The sequence below is a fragment of the Bos grunniens genome, chromosome 20, assembly GCF_055505025.1.
Source record: "Bos grunniens cultivar Pamir isolate PY7600 chromosome 20, Bosgru_T2T1.0, whole genome shotgun sequence".
In the NCBI taxonomy this organism is placed as follows: Eukaryota; Metazoa; Chordata; class Mammalia; order Artiodactyla; family Bovidae; genus Bos; species Bos grunniens.
Window position 1 is genome coordinate 72,424,338 of NC_141184.1, and position 23,659 is coordinate 72,447,996.

Sequence of the window (23,659 nt, forward strand, 5' to 3'; positions counted from 1 at the left end):
CTCTCTCGCTGGCCACGAAGCTACAGGCTCCTTGAGGTGCGACCATGAGCAACACCCAGTCATACTGTCCACACACCAGAGAGGCCCTTGTCACACTCGACAGCGCTGAGGGGAGCTGCTTGGGGGAGCGGCCTACCCATGGTGGAAGGGAGCCCCTCGTAGCCTCGTCTGGTCCAGTTCGGCTCTCAGGGTCTCCAGGTTTAGAATCAGCTGGGCCTATGAAAAAGCAAATGACACAGCCTGCACCGCTTGCTTTCTGGATGTAAAATGACTTGCACCAAAATGTGTAGAACAGGTTATAGGAGTAGTTATCAACTCCAAATATTTTAATTGTGAGAAAATATTCTCTAAGTGTCCCATAGCAAATAGAAGCACTCAGAACAGTATTAAACCCTATAAACCATAATGAATAAGAAGTTCCATCTCAGGTGTAGAAAAGCTTCTGGAGGAAACACGGCAAGCCATTAACAATGATGAAGTCTGTAGAGAGAAGCTGGACTTGGGACGGGGCTTCGGGTAGGGGGGCAGGACTCACTCTATTGCCCTCGCTCCTCTCATTGCTTTAAACTGTATCCATGGAGCTCACCTGCATTCCTGGGCATTCCTCACATTCATTCCTCTACACCCCACTTCTTCATGGGGTAAAACAAGTCAAACGGGCCAAGTTTCTGAGTCACTTGACTCAACCTGGCAGCTCTGTGCTGTCGGCCATGGCAGTCACTCGCCTCCTGCAGCCCCTGAGCACGTGAGACAGGCTGGTGCAAACCTCGATGTGGAAATCACACAGGATTTCAAGACGCGCAGTGAAAAAAGGACGTCAAATAGCCTGTTGGTTTTTAAGAAAGTTTAGATTGCATATGTGGCTCATATTATCTTTCTAACGGACAGCACAGTCCACGTGAAAGGCTCACGCTTTGTCTCAGCTTTCGGGTGAACCCAGAAAGGACTACTCAGAATTCTGAACCACACACAATGGCCACACACTCTAAATCCATCTATAATGCAAACACATTCAGTGTTCAAAACCAGAAATGCTATACATGTTACAGCAGTGGATTAGCCATAAGGAAAATGTAACTCGACATCTCCTAAGCATCTTTAGTGACTGGAACAATGAACCCAGCTCAATTCAGCTCTTAACAAATTGCTAAACGATTTAGAGATTTAAGTAGCTTGTTGTTTTGCATTTCTTCTAATTGCTTTTTAACATTTTTAGCTTCCCATAGGAGAGAATTCTGAAAAAGATACAAACAGCTTTAGTGTCAATTCTTACAGATGTTGCATGGACTGCGGGATGGCTACTCTTCTGTCTGAAAGCATAAAGCACCTTGGGATGAGTGGCGGACCTCGCGCCCAGAGTGAAGTGCCAGCAAGAGGCTGGATGACAACTTTTAACATTAACTTGTACACAGACAATCTCCTCCTTCCCTGACTGATCTTTTAGATACAAGGAGGCCAGGTCCCGGCAGAAGTGAAACTGCTTATAGCTTTTTGCAGTTCAGTGGTCACTCAGGAAACTGGCGCAGGTTTCACATGCCAAATTCAAGCCTGAGACAAAACTATCCCCACCTCAGGGCCAGCCCACAGTTCAGGGTGAAGTGAGGGGACCACACTGTGTGGTCTCTAGTGAGGTGTGTGTTTCATCTTGGGTTTTGTGGGGGGAAAACGTGCCACAGAACTTGTAGTGACCATTGGTCTCTCTCAGACAAGCGTTGCCCAAACGCCAACCTCGGGGAAGGTTCTGGGCCTCGTCTTTAGGGCACTGGTGCAGGTGGGACAGGTTTTCACCGAACCTGAACCAGAATGTTGCCCACTGAGCTGCTCTGGTAGAGGTTCTCAGCCATTTTTCAAAGCAAATGAAAAGAGAGAAGCCTGGAGTTGGAATATGAGAATACTTGCTTTTAGTTGATTCAGTCTTTTCTATCACTTTATGTAAAAGATCCTGAACTAAACTTATTGATTTGACTGTGTCAGGCCTTAGCTTAGCTGCATCATGCGGGATTCCTTTGTCATGGTTGCCACGTGGTCTGTGGGATCTTAGCTCCCCAACCAGCCATCGAACCTGTGTCCCTGACCTTGCAAGGCAGACTCTCAGTCACTGGACTGCCAGCAAAGCCCCAGAAATAAACTTCTAAGAAAGAAACGAAAGGGTGAGGGTGGACCTAGAAGAAAGTTCTAGCATGGTGGCTGGTAACACTGGGGCCATCAGTGGATCCGGCTCTCTGACGCTTTCTGTAAAGGTTGCAGGCACACATCTATGTCTGTTCCTTTACACACTGCCTGTGGATGCTGTCACGCTTATTCACTAGCATGAAATGCTGCTACTCAATTATTCATACCAGTAAAGACATTCACTCCGGGGCCCTCTATGGGAAGAGTTTTCCAACTCCTAGGCTGGAGATTTCCCCCACACACAGGCCGGGCCAGGCCGGGCCAGGCCAGAAGCGCCTCTTTCTAAAGAGGCCATGGGGCTGGCTCACCTTACCCTCCAAAGCTGCCATTCTCTCCTTCAGATGAAGCTGAAGTTTCTCATCTGATTCGCATAGAAGCTTATCCAAGGTATCTGATAAGCATTTATTGTGCTCTTCATTTTTAGTCTCTGCATCGCCTAAAACAGGAAAAACAAAAACTCATAAACTTCAAGAGCAAGTATGGTCTTTCTTTTAAAACACCAGGGAGCCGCGACGTGAGCGGCCTATGTCTTGGTTCCTGAGGCAGTCCCCTCCCATGGCCACCTCTGGTGGGCTCTTAAGCATCACCAGAGCAGATGGGCAGGTGCAGAGGGAGGCAGGGACTTCACTTGTCAAAGGTCACTCCCAATGCTTCTCTTTGGCAGAGCACCTGGTGGACCTTACTGGCACCAGATATTACTCGTCGCAGGGGCTTGGGGAGCAAGCAGATTTACACTCAGAAACAAGCAGACTTTAAAGGGGATCGGCTTACACACATGTTGGTGGAGGAATTTCCCAGTATACAAACAGAATCTTGAGTCTGGATTAAGGGGGTAAAATGAATTCAATTTATAAAGCAAAAGGTGAGAAAATTCATTTTGGAAAAAAAGCCAGTGGAGATAGGCTTTCACATATTTGTCTTTACATGCAACATCACTTGAATTCTTTGAAATAATTGCTGTTGTTCAGTTGCTCAGTCGTGTCTGACCCTTTGTGACCCCATGGACTGCAGCACGCCAGGCTTCCCTGTCCTTCACTATTTCCCAGAAGTTGCTCAAACTCATGTCCATCGAGTCAGTGATGCCATCCAACCATCTCGTCCTCTGTCACACCTTCTCCTCCTGCCTTCGCTCTTTCCCAGCATCAGGATCTTTTCCAAGGAGTGTGTTCTTCGCATCAGGTGCCCAAGTATTGAATCTTCAGCTTCAGCATCAGTCCTTCCAATGAATATTCAGGACTGATTTCCTTTAGGATTCATTGGTTTGATTGCCATACAGTCCAGGGGACTCTCGAGTCTTTTCCAACACCTCAGTTGAAAAGCATCAATTCTTTGATGCTCAGCCTTCTTCATGGTCCAACTCTCACATCCGTACATGACTACTGGAAAATCCGTTTCTTTAAGTAGGTGGACCTTTGATGGCAAATGATGATCTTAGTTTTTTTTTTTTTTTTTAATGTTCAGTTTCAAGCCATCTTTTTCACTTTTTTTCACCTTCATCAAGAGGCTCTTCATCAAGGTCCTCATGGCTTTCTGCCATAAGGATGGTGTCATCTGCATATCTGAGGTTATTGATATTTCTCCTGATAATCTTGATTCTAGCTTTTTCTTCATCCAGTCCAGCATTTCTCATGATGTACTCTGGATATAAGTTAAATAAGGAGGACGATAATATACAGCCTTGACTTACTCCTTTCCTGATTTTGAACCAGTCTGTTGTTCCATATCCAGTTCTAACTGTTGCTTCTTGACCTGCATACAAATTTCTTAGGAGGCAGGTCAGGTGGTCTGGTATTCCCATCTCTTGATGAATTTTCCACCGTTTTTTTGTGATACACACAGTCAAAGGCTCTGGTGTAGTCAATTAAGCAGAAGTATGTGCTTTTCTGTAAGTCTCTTGCTTTTTCAATGACCCAACATATGTTGGAAATTTGATCTCTGATTCCTCTGCCTTTTCTAAATCCAGCTTGAACATCTGGAAGTTCATAGTTCACATACTACTGAAACCTGCCTTGGAGAATTTTGAGCATTACTTTGCTACCGTGTGAGATGAATGCAATTGTGCAGTAGTTTGAGCATTCTTTGGCATTGCCTTTCTTTGGGATTGGAATGAAAACGGACCTTTTCCAGTCCGGTGGCCACTGCTGAGTTTTTCCAAATTTGCTGGCATATTGGGTTCAGCACTTTCACAGCATCATCTTTCAGGATTTGAAATAGCTCAACTGGAATTCCATCACGTCCACTAGCTTTGTTCGTAGTGATGCTTCCTAAGGCCCACTTGACTTCACATTCCAGGATGTCTGGCTCTAGGTGAGTGATCACACCATCGTGAATATCTTGGTTGTGAAGATATTTTTTGTACAGTTCTTCTGTGTATTCTTGCCACCTCTTCTTAATATCTTCTGCTTTTGTTAGGTCCATACCATGTCTGTCCTTTATTGTGCTATCTTTGCAGGAAAAGTTCCCTTGGTGTCTCTAATTTTCTTGGAGAGATCTCTAGTCTTTCCCATTCTATTGCTTTCCTCTATTTCTTTGGATTGATCACTGAGGAAGGCTTTCTTATCTCTCCTTGCTATTCTTTGGAACTCTGCATTCAAATGGGTATATCTTTCCTTTTCTCCTTTGCCTTTTGCTTCTCTTCTTTTCACAGCTATTTGTGTGGCCTCCTCAGAAAACCATTTTACCTTTTTTGCATTTCTTTTTTTGGGGGGATGGTCTTGATTACTGTTTCCTGTACAATGTCACCAACTTCCGCCCATAATTCTTCAGGCATTCTATCGGATTTATTCCTTTGAATCTCTTTTATCACTTCCACTACATAATTGTAAGGGATTTGATTTAGGTCATACCTGAATTGTCTAGTGGTTTTCCCGACTTTCTTCAATAGAAGTATGAATTTAGCAATAAAGAGTTCATGATCTGAGCCACAGTCAGCTTCCGGTCTTGTTTTTGCTGACTGTATAGAGCTTCTCTATCTTTGGCTGCAAAGAGTATAATCTGTCTGATTGTGGTGTTGACCATCTGGTGATGTCCATGTGTAGAGTCTTCTCTTGTGTTGTTGAAAGAGGGTGTTTGCTATGACCAGCGTGTTCTCCTGGCAAAACTCTATTAGTCTATGCCCTGCTTCATTCTGTACTCCAAGGCTAAATTTGCTGTTACTCCAGCTATTTCTTGACAAATTAAGGTGCGTGAGTGTAAAGTCACTTCATTCGTGTCCCACTCTGTGCGACCCTATGTGCTGTAGCCTGCCAGGCTCCTCTGTCCATGGTATTCTCCAGGCAAGAACAATGGAGTGGATTGCCATGCCCTCCTCCAGGGGATCTTCCCGACCCACATAGTGGCACCTGTGAAGCTGCACAAATTAGGGGGGGGGTCATATGTATTTTCATTTTGTAATCTATGGCTTTGTACTATTAAAAGACTCTTAGTTCTTGGAGGATCTCTTCAGTATTGAAATGTTGCTGCGATGAGCTGTGACAGATGCCAGGATACTTGGCCTCTGGAGGAAAGGAATTCGATCCAGTGCCAGTGATGAGGCTTGATTGCTCAGAGCTTTTTATGTAATAAAGTTTTATTAAAGTATAAAGGAGACAGAGAAAGCTTCTGATATATGTCAGGAGCCACCACGAGAGATCCCAACCATGACAAACGTCATGTGGAGAGGACCTGACAGACAAAGGCGAAACAGGACTCAAGGGATTCTCTGGATCTGCTCCAGCATCTACCCCAAAACTAAAATCTGTGTGTCTACTGTTTATTATATTATGCTTTTCACCAACTTTTTTGACATTTACAGGGGGCTATCCCTGACCACCTTTTTCTGAAACAAATCAACTTAGGGCTATAGTTACTAAGTCTCCTGGGCTTGAAAGGAACATTTTTCCTGTAACCCCTCTGTTACTATTTTAGCTTGTTTGGCAGGTTTATCCACATTCTTACAACTAATGCACATGATTGTTCACAACACCCCAAGCATAACCTTCGAGTGATAAAAAAGCTTTATTAAAATAATACTGCATTGTTGAGCCAATGTTTGCTGCTGAGTTTCCTTGTCCTTTACCCAATGTGCGCCTGGGAGTACATTAACAAAAATAGTTGGTATGCAAGAAAAACAAGCAGTAGCCTTGGCATTAGCAACATAAAACCCTTGAGTTAGTAAGTTCTTTCTTTGTTGTAACCCACTGTGCCTTTGTTCCATAAGAATGTATCTCTGTTTCTTGAGGGGGACTGTAGACCAAAACGATAAAGGGAAAACAGGTTTTCTGGGCGACCAACCTTTATCAAAAAAGAGTTACAAAATGTTAACAGGCCACAGGGCCAGAAGATGGTGTGCACAACATAAGACCCTTGTTTATAAAAAGCTATACAAAAAATGTCCTGCTTTTGATAAGGGTGAAACTGATGTAATGTTGAGCTGACTCTATATAACTCTGTATCTTTCACTTCTGGAAATATGCAACTTAGGGTATAAAAGCTCCTTTTGAAAATAAAGCTACAGACCTGGCTTCATCAGAGCTTGGTCTCCCTGTGTCATTTTTTTTTTTTTCCTTTTCATGCTTTTTTCCTCTCTGTTCTTTTTTTAGGATGACTACTTAAAACACAGGGGCTCTCTGTTCACTTTTTGCCTGGGCTTCTAAGAACCTATCGGGAAGGCGCCCTGTGTCTTCACCAGGGAGAGGGCGCCCTGTGTCCTAACCCCATCTGAGAGGGCGCCTGCGGACTCTGTGAACAGAACAAGTTCTGTGTCAGGAACTTTATTGGCTTTCTGTGTAAACCAAGGAAGATTAAGCCTATTTTTCCCCCCTTTTATCTATCTCCTTTACTTTCTCTATTTGCCGACACCGTTCTCCTGAGGGAATCCCTGGATCCAACTGGGGCTGGACCCCGCTAAGTGGCACCCGAAACAGGGTCCCGAAGGTAAGTCTCCCCCATTGTACAGTTTTTCGAACAGCTAGGACCCCACTCAGGATGCCGCAGACCCCCCTGCATAAAATAGGTAAAGTAAAAAACAGTGGGAAGTAAAAATCTTTTCGATGAAGAGATAAAAAAGATAATTTTCTGACACGGGTAACAGTGAGTCAAAAGAATGACAACTCTTTATAGGAGTAATCTTACAACTGTTAAACAAAAGAGGAATTAAGTTTAAGAAAGCTAATGTTCAATCCTTTTTACATTTGTACAAGAGCAATGTCCTTGGTTTCCAGAAGAGGGCACTGTTAACCTAGATATCTGGGAAAAAGTAGGGAAGCCCCTAAAAACTTATTACACTTTACATGGCCCAGAAAAGGTCCCCACTGACACCTTTTCTCTATGAAATATGATTAGAGACTCTTTAGATCCTGCTCATGAATCTGGTTAATCCACTACATTAATTGCCAATGTGATTTAGTAATAAAATATATAAATAACTTACATTAATTTATTAAAATGTATTATTATTATTTTGTAATTAAATAATATAATTTTAATATTAATAAATGTTTATGAATCTAATAATATATAAATGTATTACATTTATTACATAATGCTATTATTACATTATTATATTATATATTATATATATTAATTATACTTATGTATATACACATACATTATATATGATTAATATTTAATATTAGCTACGAATTACATTATAATTATTTACATTACATAAATAATATTACAAAAATTTATTGTAAATACTTATATTTACAGTATATTACTTTAATTAATTAAAATGTACAATTATATAAATACATATATTTATTTATGACAACGCGTAAATAATTATAAATTATTAATACAAACAATTCGTTAATTGTTTATAATTAATATACTTCACCTCAAGATGAAAAAGATTTAAAAGAGGCAGCAGCCCGATACCATTCTAATAAAGATTGGTCTTTTTTAGCTAAAAATGCTCCTAAGAGCTTAAGAGAAACATCCCCAACCAGACCATCCATAAGATTCAGTCACCAAACAGTTAAAAGATCTCCGGAACAGGGAAAGAGAAACATGAGCCAAAAAGGGTTCCTGTAGATGCTTTTGCTCTGTGGAATGTGATTAGAAATGTCCTGGACCCCCGTCATGAGGCTGTTAGATAGCCTGTGGGGGAGGCTATGGCGGTGGATGGTGGTGGGTCTCCACTTTCTGCGCAGATCATATTTTTCTACCATTGATGAAGAAAAGGAGGGAGACTGTGCTCTACCTCCTGAGAAAGGAGGGGGCTTACAGGGCACTGCAGCTGGGCGCCCTGGCGAGCCCCCTGCCCCTCTACGCAAACCTTTAAAAACTTATCCACCACTTTCTGATTTAAGGCGATCGCCGCCGCCTCCGTTTGCGCCTCCCAGGGCCCTCCCGATCTCTGAGTCGGGAGGCACCTAACAAGTCAAGAGTCTTCGGAATAGTGTTTTATGTAGTGGTATCTGAGCCAATAACGAAACTTGTAACAGTAGTTGCCTGGATTCTTCAAAAAAAAAATGATAATAATCCTGGCTTTAAAATCTGTCTTATCTCCTGGTAGGCCTTATCACACCTCATCACTGGACCCGGCTTTTTTCCCTCAGGCTTTCCTAGGTATTCTTGCTCATTTTTCATGTGAAACTTAGAATCAGTTTATCCTGAAAATCAGTCTGAATGGCTGTTAATTAGGATTGCATTAGATGTTAGACTAACGAGAAGTGACATTTATATGACATTCAATCTGATCATTGAGAATACTGTGTGTCTTCACAATGACCCAAGTGCTTGCAGGTGTGTAGTTTCCTCCAGATGGTGTTGAAGTTTCCTTTATGTTCCCTCTGGAAACACTGGGCATCTGTACTGGAGATGCGGCATGAATGCAGCAGACACAAATTCCTGCCCTTGGACTTTTGGCTACCTGAGGTCATGAAGATATTCCCCTATGTCATCTACCGGTTTTTCTTTCCTTTCCACTTAGGTTCACTATTCACTTGGAACTGACTTCTGTTGGATCGATTTTATTCCATCTAGATGGGCAGTTAATTAAGCAGCATTTACTTTAAATCTACTTGCCTGCTCACTGGTACTGAGTCAGTGAGTGAATGAATGAAAGTCACTTAGTCGTGTCTGACTCTTTTCAGCCACCTGGACTGTACACTCCATGGAATTCTCTAGGCCAGAATACTGGAGTGGGTAGCTTATCCCTTCTCTAGTGGATCTTCCCAAGCCAGGAATCGAACTGGGGTCTCCTACATGGCATGCAGATTCTTTACCATCTGAGCTATCAGGGAAGTCACTGGTACTAGTAGTGTAATAAAGCAAGTACTCATGTATGGGCAGAACTAGATATATCTCAAAGACAGAATCAACTTTATTTTCTTCAATTCATGTCTGGAACTGGTGGAAGGAAGGACCCAAGAATGGAATCGTTGTTTGGGCCTGAGAAACAATAAGCAGTGATTACTATGGGGGGAGGGGTGGGGGGGGCATCTGCAGGAACAGAGTAGAGGCAGAAAGTCATGGCTGTGGCCCTGCTGATACTGAGGCAGATCTTAGACTTCAGAATGAAGATGGGAGGTAGGCAGGTGGAGATGAAAGTATCAAGTTATATCTCTGAGCACCATTCCCTTTACAAAATTAGTTCTCTGAAAGCAAAAAAGTATTAAGATCCTCCATGTAGTCAAAAATCTGTGTACACTTTACAGTGAGCCCTCTATAACCTCGGTTTAATGTCTGTGGATTCAAAAACCATGGGACATGCCATAGTATATATTTATTGAAAAAAATACAGGTGTAAGTGGACCTGTGCAGTTCAAATCTGTGTGGTTTGAGGGGTAACTGTGTTTGTAATGCATTTTGCTTATCCATTGCCCATGGATGAACGTTTGGGTTGCATCTCCCTTTTGTCTGTTGTGAATGGTGCTGGTATGAATATTCGTGTACAAGTATCTGTTGGAGTCCCTACTGGCAATTCTTTTGGGTTTAGACCTAGAGTAGTTTTGTTTCAGGAAGGAGGACCCCTTCCAGGGCCCGAAGCTGGGCTCTTGTCTAACACTCAGAAATGAATTGTCCAAGGAGACACATGTGCTGACAAATCAAGAGATTTTATTGGGAAAGGGCACCCGGGTGGAGAGCAGTAGGGTAAGGGAACCCAGGAGAACTCCTCTGCCGCGTGGCTCGCAGTCTTGGGGTTTATGGTGATGGGATTAGTTTCCGGGTGGTCTTTGGCCAATCATTCTAATTCAGAGTCTTTCCTGGTGGTGCACGCATCGCTCAGCCAAGATGGATGCTAGCGAGAGGGATTCTGGGAAGTGGATGGACACACAGTGTCTCCTTTTAACATTTCCCGAACTCTTCCTGTTGGTGGTGGCTTATTAGTTTCCTATTCCTTATCAGGATCTCCTGTCATAAAACAACTCATGCAAATGGTTACTATGGTGCCTGGCCAGGGTGGGCAGTTTCAATTAGTGTGCTTCCCCTAACAGTTTTGCCAGCTCATAGGTCAATTTTAACTTTTTGAGGAATGTGTGAATTTTTTTCCACAGTGGCCACATCATCTTCCATTCTCCCCAGCAAGATACAGGGTTCCAGTGTCTCCACGTTCTCCCACCACTTGTTAATCCTGTGCACTCTTGTCATATTCTGTTGTTTCTGATCTTTACATTGAAGCTATCTTAGATGTGAGATGTTTCTCATTGTGGTTTTAACTTGCATTTCTCTAGTGACAAACCATGTTAAGTATCGTTTCATGACCTTAGTATAATCCACATGCAGTAAAATTTAAGGGTATAGTTTTATGTTTTCTGACAGATAAATACACCCATGTACAGCCACCACAAGCAAGATACAGAATGTTTCCATCACCACAAATCTTCTCTTGTCCTTTTCCCAACCATTTTGATCAACACCAGGCAGCCAATGATTTGCTGGTTTCGAGAGATTAGATCTATTTTCTAGGATTTCATAAAAACCGGATCTTGTGTTTGCATTTGTGTCAGACTTCTTTTGTTTGGCATAATAGGTTTTCTGTTGTTGCTTTTTGTTTGTTTTTAAATTTCCTTAATTTATTTCTAATAACCATCAGGGCTTTTCCTGAAAAGGAAATGTCCCCATTTTTTATAACATTTATCAGAAATATATGGATACTATTTTATTTTTTATGCTGTCTGTGGCATTCGTAATTTTTCATTTTTTTTACAATTTGGCTACGCTGGGTCTCAGTTGCAGTTTGTGGGATACAGTTCCCTGACTATGAATCAATCTGGGCTCCCTGCTTTGGGAGTGCAGAGTCGTAGCACCAGGACCACCTATATGTTTTCTCTTTTTAAAATTGTGTCATAGTCATTTTACAATGTTACATTATTCTCTGCTGTACAATGAAGTAAATCATTTATATGTGCATATATATCTGCTCCCCTTTGAGCTTCCCACCCACCCCCTCATTCCTCTTCTTTAGGTCAATGGAGAGCACCAAGCTGAGCTCCGTATATTAGACAGCTGCTCTCCACTAGCTGTCTGGTTAAAGACCTGAGGATTATTAGAAATAAATAAAGGAAATTTAAAAACAAACAAAAGCAACAACAGGAAACGTACATCTTAACAGGGCATGCATGTCCCTGCTGGCCTCTCAGTTTGCCCCTCCCCCCTCTCCTGCTGCGTCGTCAAGGTCCTTCTCTGTGTCTGTGCCTCTACGTGGGCTCTGGCGATAAGGGCCTCAGCACCATTTTCCATATACGCTGTGCTTAGCTGCTCAATCCTGTTCATTCTGTTGCCTGCAAGGCTCCTCTGCCAAAGGGGATTCTCCACACAAGTATACTAGAGTGGGTTGCCATGCCCTTTTCCAGGGTGTCTTCCCAAACCAGGGATCAAACTCAGGTTTCCCACATTGCAGGCAGATTCTTTACTCTCTGAGCCACAAGGGAAGCCCAACAATAGTGGAACGGGTAGCTTATCCTTTATTAGGGGATATTGCCAACCCAGGAATTGAACCGTGGTCTCTGGCATTACAGGAAGATTCTTTACCAGCTGAGCTACTATGGAAGCCTACAGATAGACAGAAAAACGTATAAATTCATATATACAAATATATATATATATATATGAAGATATATATATATATATATATATATATATATATGAAGATACAATATATGTTTTTGTTTTTCTGTCTCATTTCACTTTATGACTGACCGTCCATCCACATGTCTTCAGAGGACCCACTTTCATTCCTTTAACGCCTACATAATATTACACTGTATATATGTAGCACTCTTCCTTACCCATTTCGCAGTTGATGGACATTTAGGTTGATTCCATGTCCTGCTGCTGCTAAGTCACTTCAGTCGTGTCTGATTCTGTGCAATCCCATAGACGGCAGCCCACCAGGTTCCCCCGTCCCTGGGATTCTCCAGGCAAGAATACTGGAGTGGGTTCCCATTTCCTTCTCCAATGCATGAAAGTGAAATTGAAAGTGAACTCACTCAGTCCTGTCCGGCTCTTCCTGTCCCCATGGACTGTAATCTACCAGGCTCCTCCATCCATGGGATTTTCCAGGCAAGAGTACTGGAGTGGGTTGCCATTTCCTTCTCCAGATTTCATGTCCTAGTTATTGTAAATAGGGCTGCAATGAACATGAGCGTGCATCTATCTTTTTGAATTATGGTAGTCTCAGCAAACCCAGTGGGATTGCTGGGTGGTATGGTAGTTCTCTTTTCAGTTTTTTAAGGAACCTACATACTGCCCCCCAAAGTGGCTATGTCAATTTACATTCCCACCAACAATTCATGGGGTCACAAAGAGTCAGACATGACTGAGCGACTGAATTGAACTGAACTGAATAGTGATAGAATAGTGAGTGATGTTGAGATTCTGTTGTGTTTGGTATTCCATCCTATGACTTACTTATACAATGAATAAGTACATTTGAATAGATTCTGATCGACCCTTTGCACTATATAAAATGACAGGCTTAGACAAATGCATATTGACAGGTATCCATCCTAAACGATCACTTCCAATTCCCCACTCCGTGATCTGCTTATCATCTATGTAGCTTTACCTTTCCAAGAATGTCACAATGGCGTCATACTGGGTGCAGCCTTTTCAACTGGATTCTTTCACTTAGCCATGTGCATCTAAGATTTATCCCTTTCAAGGTTGATGTTTCATTCCTTCCCACTGTTGAGTGTTATTCCTTTGCATGTATATAGGAGGAAAATAAATTTCCCTCTCCCCTTCCAGGTTCTTGGTTGAGCCCTCCTTCTCCATCATTAAACACAAATTATCAGGAGAAAGAAGTTTAATGAACATGTATACCTTTTGCATAGAGAGGAGATGCCAAGGAAAACTGAGTCCTCCCTGAAATGACCAAAGACTTCACCATAAATAGCTCTTCAACCCCAAACAGAAGAAAGACCTTGAGGGGAAGGCAGAGGCCATTTATGGCAGGTTATCATGCAAAGCACAGTAAATAAACAGAAGATTGTTTGCAGATTTAAGTCCTGACTTCCTCACTGATAAGTGTTCCTTCCTTGAGATGTAATTATTCCTCTCCTAGGTTCAAAGGGGGACACCCTTACAAATGGAGATTTCTCTCATAAATGTAAATGTACCTCACAAAAGGGTAACCTCAGTCTTCCCTGGCGAGCTAGCTGCTAAAAATCTGCCTGCTAATGCGCTGGACACAGGTTCTATCCCTGATCCAGGAGTATCCCACATGCCTCAGAGCAGCTGAGCTCATGCACCACAACTACTGAGCCAGCGCTCTAGAGCTGGGGAGCCACAACTACTACATGCAGGCGCCACAACTACTGAAGCCTGCACACCTAGAGCCCACGCTCTGCAACAAGAGCAGAACCAGCTCTCCACAGCTGGAGAAAGGCCTCTCAAAGCAACGAAGACACAGCATGGCCATAAAGAAATGAACACATTTAAAACAAAATAGGGGGCAACCTCTACTCAGGTTTTTATTATTATTATTTTAAATTAAACTAAACTAACTCATGTCAGACATAATTTGGGGTGGTGTGTTCTGGTCCCCTTGATATCTGTGTACACCAATTTGCTTGCACATTCATCTACTGAAAGATATCCTGATTTCTTCAAGTTTGTAGCCATTGTGAATAGAACTGCTGTGCAAAACTGCATCCTCGTTTGCATTTGGATGTAGAATTTCAGAGCAACTGTGTAAATACTGAAAGCATGATTGTTGGATCCCAAGGTGAAACCTGTGAGCTTTGGGGAAAACTACCAGACTGCCTCTCATGGGGACTGTACATGCATTCCACCAGCAATGAGGAATTGCTGTTGTTCCTCACCCTCCAGCAATTAGTATTATCTTATATTTGGCGTTTAGCAGTCCTAAGAGGTGTGGTGTGATATATCATGATTTTCATTTGTAATTCCCTGACTGTACATGATGGTGAGCCTGTGTGCTATTTATTTTTAACAACTAAGGAAATTCTGACATGTGTTGCAAATTGAGTAAAGTTTGAAGTCATATGCCAAGTGAAACAAGCTAAACAGTAATGGACAAATAATCTATGATTCCACTGTGAGATGTCCAGATAAGTCCACTGCAAACACAAAGTAGAATAAGGCTGCCAGGGGATAAGGGGAGTTGGACCTGTTGGACTTGAACAAGGGCCAGTGACCGTGCACGATGATGGTGGTGGTCAGTCAGTCAGTTCAGTCGCTCAGTCGAATCTGACTCTGTGACCCCATGAATCACAGCACACCAGGCCTCCCTGTCCATCACCAACTCCTGCAGTTTACCCAAAGCATGTCCATTGAGTCAGTGATGCCATCTAACCATCTCACCCTCTGTGGTCCCCTTTTCCTCCAGCCTTCAATCTTTCCCAACATCAGGGTCTTTTCAAATGAGTCAGCTCTTCGCATCAGGTGGCCAAAATGTTGGAGTTTCAGCTTCAACATCAGTCCTTCCAACGAACACCCAGGACTGATTTCCTTTAGGATGGACTGGTTGGATCTTGTAGTCCAAGGGACACTCAAGAGTCTTCTCCAACACCACAGTTCAAAAGCATCAGTTTTTCTGCGCTGAGCATGAGACACAGGACACAGCCAGCAGTAACACCTTCTCACACAGATTTCCAGTCAGTGCCTGTCAACCTTCTACACCCTTGGTTTCTCTCCTTTGGGTCTGAGAGCTCAAGGCCTCATGAAATTGAGGTGTTCTCCTTCTCAGAAAATGGAACTTGGCACACAGCGCCATGCCTCATTCTGCCAGCCAAGGCTATCAGCTCCTCTTACTGAAGAGCCATGTGTCACACGTGTCCTATAAAAATCCTCAAATTAACAACAATGCCAACAAGAAGACCTAGGGTGGGGGAGGGCTGAGCTTAATGAAATTATCACCAGATGTGCCAGACTGCCAGCTGCTAAGGTATGTGGCATCAACTTCCCACTGGCCTGACATCTTGGAGGTCATATCCTCAAACTGGTGACAAGACACCTATGAGGGACACTGTGGCAACATGATCAGCAGGTAGTGAAACCTGGAGGGAAAAGTGGAAGTGGACAGAAGGTGGATCCTGCAGCAAGAGTAGGTTCTCCGAGTTGCTGTGCTTGGCATGTGCTATGCTTAGTTGCTCAGTCATGTCTGACTCTTTGCGACCTCATGAACTGTGGCCTTCCATGCTCCTCTATCCATGGGGATTTTCCAGGCAAGAATACTGGAGTAGGGGATCTTCCCAACCCAGGGATCGAACCCACGTCTCCTGCATTGCAGGCAGATTCTTTTACCGTCCAAGCCTTCCCAGAAGAGAGATTGTAAATGGAACTGAGTAAAGGTCAGGTTATTTGACCAGAGACCAAGCCCTTGGCCTCTGAAAGCTCTTGAATTTTTATTTGCTTTGCTCTCACTACTGTTTCTTGACTTTCCAAGAATTTCAGAAGGTTAGGGGGTAGGGAGAGGAAAGCAGTGAATGATCAAGGAGAATTGTAGTCCTACAACTAAACTATGATCCTAAGATATTGTCTTATATCTTATATAAGACATATATAAAAAGACTTCCACCTCCACGAACCCAACTCAGGAGATATTCAGAGTTTGAATGTTGCCAAAGAAATTTTCATTTCCTTCTTTCATATTGCATAATGCATCCTCCTTAATTTTCAGTCTCTAAAATCTAAATTAATGGGGACATCTGCTTCTAGCAAATGCAGTCAGTGTTGTCTTGCCACCACCAGTATGCAATCATAAAACCAAAAGAAGAAAAAGAGGAGTAAAAAGGACAACACGGTACAGCTTCCAGAAACCAGACCCTTTCCCAAATCACCCCCTTTCCACACCCATCTTGCTTCTTCCCATGTGTCACAATCTGCTGTCATAATTCAACTGCAAATACACATGTGTGCTCAGTCATTTCAGGCATGTCCGACTCAGTGCATCCCTATGGACTGTAGCCCACCAGGATTCTCTGTCCATGGGATTCTCCATGCAACAATACTGGAGTGGGTTGTCTTGCCCTCCTCCAGGCGATCTTCCTGACCTAGGGATCAAACTTTTATCCCTAGTCTTCTGTGCGTCCTAAATTGGCAGATGGGTTCTATACCACCAGAGTCACCTGGGAAGCACCCTGCTATAAATATACTTAACAGGAAATGCACTCCAGGCCTGTTTGGTCTCTCGTCAATCAAAAACCACCAAGATTTGGTCAGAACTGAAAAATTCAAACAATAAAATCTTTGTAAAGACAAACTACACTCAAGGAATCTATATGCCCCTGACCAGTTCAGCTACAAACGACTCCAAAGGGGAGAGTCTAACTCTTTCTGGGGAGAGGGGTGCCCCACTCCCAGCCCGATGGTCGTTAGGTCCCCCAGCATTGCTTTTGCTCTAGGCCAAAGCTGTCCAGTGAAGTGTACTATGGACTACAAACTCAAGCTCCATATAACACCTTAAATTTTCTAGTAACCACATTTAAAAACATAAAGAAGCAGATGAAATTAATTTTCAAATTATATTTTAATCCAGTAAACAAAAAGTATTATCATTTCAACATGTGATCAATATGTCACAAGTCATGGCTGGCGTGCAGGTAAGTCTGACCTTATTTTGATGACTAAATACATTCTTTTCTAAGACAAAGTGCCACTCCTAGGATGGGAAGCTAAAATGGGAACCCCTTTACCTTGGGAGTAAGCCTGTCAGGTAAAACACAAGACATCTAGTTAAATTTGGTTTTCAGTGAATAATTTTTAGTATAAGTACATCCCAAGTATTGCAGGAGATGGACTTCTACTAAACAAAAGAAAAAAAAAAGTTTTCATTGTTTCCCTAAAATTCAAATTTAACTGGGATTCGTGTATTTCTGTTTGGTAAATCCAGCCACCTAAAAAGCATGATTAGAATGGATTCCTTCTTTAGCTAAAAGAGAGTACATCAGTGGTGGGTGAACACAGCTCTCTCCCATCAGGGCCAGAGTTAACGATCACGGGAGGATGACGTGTCATCAGGTGGCCAGTAGGGTTCAGAAGTGCAAAGGTGCGTCTTCCTTGGCCCAGCACAGACCACAAGGTACTGGCACCCCCACAAAAGACCAGGCGATAAAGGCAGAGGAGATGAAGGCAGAGGGAGAAAACATGGCCAGTTCAGGAAGCAGCAGAAGGTGATGGTGCCCAGGAGGTCACAGGCCAGCCTGCTGGGGAGCCTCACAGTTCAAGGTGTGAAGCGCTCTTCCCAGGGTTCAGTGGTGATCACACCTGCAGGAAGGTGCACAGCTAAGCAGTAGGGGGTCACTGAAGCCCAGTGGCTACTCTGCTCCACCCTTGTTTCTTTTCCATGAAGGTAACAAACTATCTGTACATCCTGTACTCCCATGAACCTTGTACAAGACCTTGATCTTAATGCAGCATCTGCACCTTTCCAACATGCTGTAGGATTTTCTTTACCAATCAAATTGTTCTTTATTTTTACTTTATGTACTAAGAACTCTCACAATGGGTGACGAGAGAGAAGTATCGTGTCCAACTTATTAGATATTCCTTAGTATCTTCCAAGAGAGAGTGGTGAAACATGCCCCCCCCCCAAATTCCTAAATTTCCTCAGAATTGCAAAACAGTAGTACCTGGTTAAAGCTAAGGGGCACGGTGGGCCCAGAACCTTGGGGAAGATGTGTTTCAGGTTAATTTAGTATTGAGCATGTGTATGGCTAGGAGGAATGATTCAGAGCGTCTCATACAGTAGATCAGGGTGGACCTTAGGAAACTCCAGTTTTAACCACTTCCCAGGTGATGCTAACACGGCTGGTCCAGTGATGACACTTGGAGAACCACTGACTTACGCAAGGAGACAGCTTCCACAGAAACTGAAACAGCACTTTTTGAGACACTTACTCTATTTTATTCTGAGAGCTTCCTCACATGGAGAACCCAGATGCCAACTTGAAAATTAGCAGAGTAGCTCTTCCACAACTAAGGTTGTAAAGAAAAAACAATATGGAGATGCATTGGAAGGGAGAGATAGAGTCTAGTCAGGACCCATACTCCTGATGGGTAACCCAGAATTAGGAGGGGACATTACCAACTTGGTATCTTCCCTGGGAGGACATGCTGAGCACCTGAGCCCTGGTGACCTGAATGAGGAAGACAAGCCCCCATATCTTGATTTGAAACCAGCAGAGCTACGTCTGGGAGAGAGCTGGGGGCTGTGGTAAGCCAAGACCCCATGCTTAATAGGTTAGTGCCAAACTTACTGACGCTGAATGTTGTCAGTAATGACGCTCAATGTAGCCACAGGTCACATGGGAAAGAGAATTATATACTAATTTTAGGACACGTGCCAAAGGGGCAAGGATTTCTTGAAACTTTATCCAGGGATGAAATCACTTGACATTTAAAAAAATCTTCCCTGTACCCAGCTGTCCCAGTGCTAGAAGGAGACTTTTCTGACATTCCTCACTTACCTTGCTAGCACTGCTTGCCCTGCTATGTCTCTGTGTTCCCTGTGGAACAGACATATCCAGCCCAGCCATGCCCACAACGCTCCTCCAAAATGGCTTTGCCCTCAAGGGCCTGGATTCCCACACAATCGCCTCCTTTCCTACCATTCACGGTGGGTGGACTCAGCTGTGACTTGCATCCCCTCAAGTTGATTCCCACTTCAGGTCAGCTCCAGCCAGAACTACACCTGCAACTGTTGAGGTGGGGCTTACATTCAGCTGCACTGGGGGCCAGCCAGACCCACCAGCATGCCCAAAGCAACGCATGCACATCTAACAGAACACCAAACTCAGCCTACACAGGAGACACCCTGGATTTCCTGTCTCTGGTGACCTGGGGGAACTGTTCCTTTGGGCCGCATAGGAGACACTCTACAAAAATCCACTTATTCAGACATAGTTCATCTACCTAATATTAATGCATAGAAACAAAAAGGCAAAATAAAGAGACAAAGAATCTATGCTAAATGAACAGCTAAGACATAAACTCAGAAAAAGAACTAAACAAGATGGAGATAAATAATCTACATCAAATGACTGCAAAGTAAGGGTCATAAAGATATTTACTGGGTCTTCCCTGCTGGTTCATTTGTTAAGATTTTTCAGACAATGTAGGCAACAAGGGTTCAACCCGTGGTCTGGGAACTAAGATCCCAGGCTGTGGGGCAAGTAAAGCTGCATGTCACAGCTGTTGAACTCATGTACCCTAGAGCCTGTGCTCCACAAGAGAAGACAGAATGATGGGAAGCCCACGCACCATAACTGAGTGCAGCCCCCACTCTATGCAACTAGAGAAAGCCAATGACACAGCAAGCCCCAGTGGACCCATTAAATAAACGAATAAAAGATATTTACTTGTATCAGGGGAAGCATGAAAGAACAGAGTGAGAACTCCACAAACAGGCAATAAGTATAAAAAAGAACTGATTATAATGGAAGAATACAATAACTGACATGAAAAATACAGCAGATGAGTCAAGAGATTGGATGATTCAGAGGACAGATCAGTAAGCTTACACACAGAGCAGTGCCGGTGCACTGGGCTGACCCAGAGGGAGGGGGCGGGGCCTCAGGATGGGGAGCACATGTGCACCCGTGGCGGATTCATGTCAATGTAGAGCAGAACCACTACCGTACTGTAAAGTAATTAGCCTCCACTTAAAATAAATACATTTATATTTAAAAAAAAGACAAAGAAATACAGAGTAGTGGAAATCACCCGATCTGAGCACCAAAAAGAAGAAAATAAGCCAAAAAATTGAGGATAGTTTAAGGCATTTGGTGGATAATATCAAACATACTAACATTCACATTATAGGAATTCAAGGAGAAGAGAGAAAGATAAACTCTCCCTTGAAGAAACAATGACTCAAAATTTCCCTATATTGTTGAAGGAACCACACCCAGGTCCAAGAAGCACAGAGAGTCCAACACAGAGTAAACCAAAGGAGAAACATGCCAAGACATATACTAATCAAACTAAGAAAAACTTAGCAAAAAGAGAAAATATTAAAAGCAGAAAGGGAAAAGCAACAAAGAACAAGGGAATCCCCATAAGTTTAACAGCTGATCTTTCTGAAGAAACGCTGCAGGCCAGAAGGGTGTGGCATGATATACTTAAAGTTATGAAAGGGAAAAACTTACCAGCAAGACTACTCCAACCAGCTATGACCTCACTCAGATTCAAAGAACTCAGTACCTTTACAAATAAGCAAAAGTTAAAAAATTCAGCACCACCAAAGTAGCTTTACAAAACAAATATTAAAGGATGCTCTCTAGGCAGGAAATAGAAGGGAGTGAATAGACATGGAAAAAAACAGAATAATAAAGTATATAATAGTATCATGCATAGCAATAATTACCTTACCTATAAATGGATAAAATGGTCCAACTGAAACACAGACTGGCTGAATGGAAACAAAAACAAGCCCCATATAAATGTTGTCGATAATACATGCACCTCAGACCTAGGGACACACACAGACTAAAACTGAGGGCCTGGAAAAAAGGTATCCCATGCAAATGGAAATCAAAAGAAAGCTGGAGTAGCAATTCTCATCTCAGATAAAACAGACTTTTAAATAAATACTATTACAAGAGACAAGGAAGGACACTACATAATGATAAAGAGATCGATCCAGGAAGAGGATATTGCAATAATAATACACACGCATCCAACACAGGAGCACCTAAATACGTAAGACAAATACAAATAACCAAAAAACAGGGAATCGACAGTAAGAAAATAATACTAGGGGACTTTAACACCCCACTTATACCAATGGACAGATCATCCACAAAGAAAATTAATATAGAAACATAAGCCTTAAATCACACATTAGACTAGATGGACCTTATTGATATCTTTAGCATATTCCATCACCAAACAGCAGAATACATTTTTTTTTTTTCTCAAGTGCACATGAAACACTCTCTGAAATGGATCACGTCTTGGGTCGCAAATCAAGCCTTGCAAATTTTAAGAAACTGAAATCACAGCAAGAATCTTTTCTGATCACACTGATACATGATTAAGGATCATTTATAGGAAAATTTGTAAAAAACACAAACACATGGAGAAATCAAACAGGTCACTGAAGAAATCAAAGAGGAAATTTAAAAATACCTAAAAACAAATGGCAATGAATAAATGATAACCCAAAACCTATGTGATGCAATAAATCAATGCTAAGAGGGAAGTTTATAGCAATACAAGAAGCCTACCTCAAGAAATGAAAAGAACATCAAATAAACAACCTAATCTAACACCTAAAGAACCTAGAAAAAGAGGAAAATGGCCACAAAACCTCCAAAGTGAGCAGAAGGAAAGAAATCATAAAGATCAGAGCAGAAATAAATGGAAATGAAGGAAACACGAGCAAAGATCAATAGAACAATAAGATACGTCTTGGAGAACATAAACAAAATTGACAAATCATTAGCCGGACTCATCAAGAAAAACAAGGAGAAGACTCAAAGCAACTTGAAATGACAAAGGAGATGTTACAACAGACCACACAGAAAGACAAAGGGTCATAAGAGACAATTAGAAATAACTGCATGACAATAAAATGGATATCCTGGAACAAAAGGACAAATTCTTAGAAAAGTACAATCTTCTAAAGACTGAACCAGGAACAAATAGAAAATATGAATAAATCAAGCACAATAATTGAAATATTATTTAAATTAAAATAAATTAAATATTAATTTAAATAAATCAATTTAATAGTTAACAGTTAATGTAATCAATATAATAAATTACTTTATAATATTAATACAATAAATAATTTAATATTTAATAATTAAATTAACTCAATAATTTAATTTAATAATTTCCATTATTAAATTAAAAAATATTCAATTATTCAAGTACAAAGGAATCGTCCCATTGGGACAATGTGGTATCCATGTGGGAAGGTAAGTTGGATCCCTACCTCACAAAACACCACCAAACCAATTAGGCACATACTAAAAACCAACAATTGAAGGAAAAACTTTACAAAATTTTGAACAATTTTTGATGAGGGAATATCTTTTCTTTAAATTGAGGTATTGTTGATTTGCAATAATTTGTTTGTTTAAGGTGTACAGCAAAGTGATTCAGTGATTCAGCCTCTCAGGTGCTTCCTTGGACAAAATTCATTCCCTTTGGGAGGCCCCTGGGCCATGCCCTCAGAACAGCTGCTGCTGCTAAGTCGCTTCAGTCATGTCGGACTCTGTGTGACCCCATAGACCCACCAGGCTCCCCTGTCCCTGGGATTCTCCAGGCAAGAACACTGGAGTGGGTTGCCATTTCCTTCTCCAATGCATGAAAGAGAAAAGTGAAAGGGAAGTCGCTCAGTCCTCTCCGACTCTCTGCAACCCCATGGACTGCAGCCTACAAGGCTCCTCTGCCCATGGGACTTTCCAGGCAAGAGTACTGGAGTGGGTTGCCATTGCCTTCTCTGTCAGAACAGCTAAGAATCCTGAATAGGCAAAGCAGCAAGCATATGGTGGTGCTTGTGGGGGTTTTTAGACTGAATAAATTATTCGAACAATATAAGAAACTGGAGAAGGCAATGGCACCCCACTCCAGTGTTCTTGCCTGGAGAATCCCAGGGACCGGGGAGCCTGGTGGGCTGCCGTCTATGGGGTCGCACAGAGTCAGACACGACTGAAGTGACTTAGCAGTAGCAGTGGTAGCAATACAAGAAACAAGTCCAGAGGTTAAGAGAGGATCTCCAAACCTACCTTCAAACAGGAAGTCTTGCTCCCTTGAATGTGGGTGTGTGAAACAGCGCTTGGGAAAGGAAGAGGTGTGTCATGAATATTTTGTCTGCAGAGGACAAAGCGGTGTGTAGAGAGGATGTGCAGGCACGTCCCAGGACACTGAGCACACGGACACATGGACTGGACTCTCAGCCCTGCTCTGGGGGCATCACACTATCTCTACCCCTGACACAGGGTGAGCAGCTTGCACGTATCCTGGAGAGTATGGTCACATGACCTGGACCTGACCAATCGGTGTGTTCCATCCTCCCTGGCCACCGTGAGTGGCTCAGGACTGGGGTGGTGACCAATCAGGGCCCAGGGCCGGGCCTCACACT

The 23,659-nt window shown here is 42.5% G+C and overlaps 1 long non-coding RNA gene across 1 annotated transcript; it reads right to left on the minus strand.

Moving 5' to 3' along the window:
• Positions 1–80: 80 nt before the first annotated feature.
• LOC147350706 (uncharacterized) lies at positions 81–23,556 on the minus strand. Its single transcript, XR_015149047.1, has 3 exons — positions 23,304–23,556; positions 2,486–2,608; positions 81–216 (listed from the first exon to the last, which is right to left on the minus strand). It is a non-coding gene; the product is annotated as an uncharacterized LOC147350706 (long non-coding RNA).
• Between the last annotated feature and the right edge of the window lie 103 nt (positions 23,557–23,659).